The sequence below is a fragment of the Salmo salar genome, chromosome ssa19 (assembly GCF_905237065.1).
Source record: "Salmo salar chromosome ssa19, Ssal_v3.1, whole genome shotgun sequence".
In the NCBI taxonomy this organism is placed as follows: domain Eukaryota; kingdom Metazoa; phylum Chordata; class Actinopteri; order Salmoniformes; family Salmonidae; genus Salmo; species Salmo salar.
The window spans coordinates 29,987,435-29,990,272 of record NC_059460.1 but is presented as its reverse complement, the minus strand read 5'-3'; the positions used below and the strand labels follow the sequence as shown (position 1 = coordinate 29,990,272).

Below are 2,838 nucleotides of genomic sequence, written 5' to 3'. Positions count from 1 at the left end.
GATACATCATCAGAAATAGGGGTGATGTAAAGCAGTTGGCTACTGTTATCAGTTTTGAGCAGTTTGATTAAGTGATTATTAATTGTATTGTTAACAATTGACAAGAAAATCATGTCAAAAGTAAAGTGAATATTGCATTGTGAAAGGCAGATACTTTGATTCAATATGTACCAGTATGCAAACTGAAATAGTGATTTGGTGAAAGGAACAAGAGGCTTTGTGAATATATATCCTGCAGGAATAGTAAGTCCTGCTGGATATTCTACAGGATTTTCGGGGCAGGATTTCCGGGGCAGGATTTCCGGGGCTTTCCTGTAGGACAATTCCTGTGTGAATCCTGCAGGATCCTGTAGGAATCATGCAGGTAATTCTTCAGGAAAACAATCCTGCAGGAATCCTGCAGAAAGTCCTCAAATAAATCCTGCATGATTTTGTCCTGAAGGACTACCTACAGGAATTGTCCTACACTAAAATGGACCCAAAATTCTCGGGGATATATTGTATGTAAGATTCCACAAGATTTCCACGCCATTTTCCTGTAGGACAATCTGCTGGATCCCGTCCTCATCCTTCAAAGAATTGAATGTACGACAATACACATTCTTTCAAAAGAATGGACAGAAAGCACATATATCAGATTGCATGGCAATTTTATTATTGTAACGGTCTTTGTCGTCCTCGGAGGAAGGGGAAGAGAAATCGGACCAAAATGCAGCGTGGTAAGTGTTCGTCATTTTAATGTACAACTGAACACTAAAGCAACAAGCAAAAGAAAAGAACAACCGAACAGTTCCGTCAGGTGCAAAACACTAAACAGAAAATATCTACCCACCAACCCCAAAGGAAAACAGGCTGCCTAAGTATGACTCCCAATCAGCGACAACGAAGTACAGCTGTCCCTGATTGAGAGCCACACCAGGCCAAAACAAAGAAACACAAAGCATAGAAAAAAGGACATAGAATGCCCACCCCAACTCACGCCCTGACCAAACAAAATAGAGACATAAAAGCATCTCTTAAGGTCAGGGCGTGACAATTATCCAATGTTTGATTGTCCATTTCACCAGCACTGCATAAAATATGATTCCTAGGAGAAAGAAAATATGAGATTTTGAATAAATATGTTTAAAGCATATTTTGTAACAGGTGTGAGAGTAATGGTGACATCACATGAACAGCTTATGTGTATTGGTGTGAAGGGAAACGAATGTCTGCAATGGTAAACTTGGTGATAGTTGATTTGAATATGGCTGGTACACCAACAACATCTGTGAGTGTTAGGCTTCGTTTTAAAGCGAGAAATGAGAGGCTGAAACTTTGTGAGGTGTTACCTTCGCCTGCATGGCTATCCAGTACTGCCTTACAGTATGTGGTAGTCAGTCTCACTGTTGTTTATAGGCTCTGTCTTAACTGGATAGGAGGAGAGACATGCGAGGGGCAGAGTTCAGAATATAACTGCAGAACATCTGAGTGTGTGTGTTACATAAAAAACAGCGTCAAAATAGTGATGATATACTGTAGTATTAAAAGACAACCTACTCACCTTTAACTAGTAGACTACTGGACTAATGAAGCCGCACATGAGACAAAGAATCAGATGAATTAGTAAATGTATTGTTTTCTCATGCACTTACCAACTCTGATGTGGTGGCCTTCTGCTAAACTGTTAGAAACACAAGGTAAAGAATTACAGTGAAAGGTGTGTGTGTGTGTTTTCTGTGTTCCCTGTAGTCTAAGCTGTGAGGGAAAAGAAGAGAACTCACATGGTGGTGGGGAAATTGTCCAAGCAAACTAAAAGTAAAACAGAGAGAAAGTCATGTTAAAATGATCCATTTCTATTTAAATCAAAATATTTATATATTCAATCGAGACCTAATATATTTCTGTGAAAATTGTAATATTTCATAGATAAACAATGTGGAAGACACATTTCAAGCTGAATGCATTCAGTTGTACAACTAACTAGGTTAGTTGTACAACTGAACCACTCTTTAACCCCCTTTCCCTTTTTAAACCCCTCTTTAATATTTCAATGCAACCACTTCCTTATTTACATGACAGGTCATGATTGGTCATGTGACTTAGTTACTGTCATCAAGTGCTAGCCAAGAAGCCATTAGCCTAATCATGAAAAAAATCTAATCTATCACCACCTGCTTCAAAACGCTTAAAAATGATTGCCTAACTTGTGACAACAATACTAAAGAGACAAAGCAAGAGGCATATCAAACTTCATTTGTCACTTTCCATGGAAGCAAAAGTTGTAAATGTTTTTTTGTCAGAGCTAGTTAGCTAGCTATCAGCCAGTGGTAGAGAACATGTAAAAAAAACAAAAAAAAACTAACATGTTCATATAATTTTTGGGGGTAGTTTTAGTATGTTTCTCTGACTCCTTACATGCTGACCAGACCGGACACGTCGTGTGCGCGAGCGTCACGAAATACATTTAGAAATCCATGTTATTCAGTTATTGCACCCACACTGCTCGCACGCGCCAACGAGCGTCTGCAATGCCAAGGGCTAAAATAGAACTCCTTTCTATTTCTGATGCAGATCGTGCTGAAAGTCCTGCCTCTCTCATCTCCTCATTGGTTTATAGAAGCAGGTACCCACGTGCCATCTCCTCATTGGTTATACCCACGTGGGTGATTGAAAGACAAACTGTTTTGCCGGTCATCGGGGAAATACTATGAAAGTTTAGATGCCATCACCATATAAGTTCAAAGATGAAAAAGCCTGGAAGGAGGAGAGATGACTAGAAAGGATTCGGTTGGCCGTTTTATGTGTGGACTAAATGTTGGAGTAGAGGATCTTGTGCATTTCAGGTAAAATAACAAC

The 2,838-nt window shown here is 39.4% G+C and overlaps 1 long non-coding RNA gene across 1 annotated transcript; it reads right to left on the bottom strand.

Annotated features, from left to right (window-relative positions):
* Window positions 1–1,014: 1,014 nt before the first annotated feature.
* LOC106578718 (uncharacterized) lies at window positions 1,015–2,435 on the bottom strand. Its single transcript, XR_001322509.2, has 5 exons — window positions 2,398–2,435; window positions 1,764–1,791; window positions 1,635–1,663; window positions 1,332–1,410; window positions 1,015–1,087 (listed from the first exon to the last, which is right to left on the bottom strand). It is a non-coding gene; the product is annotated as an uncharacterized lncRNA (long non-coding RNA).
* Between the last annotated feature and the right edge of the window lie 403 nt (window positions 2,436–2,838).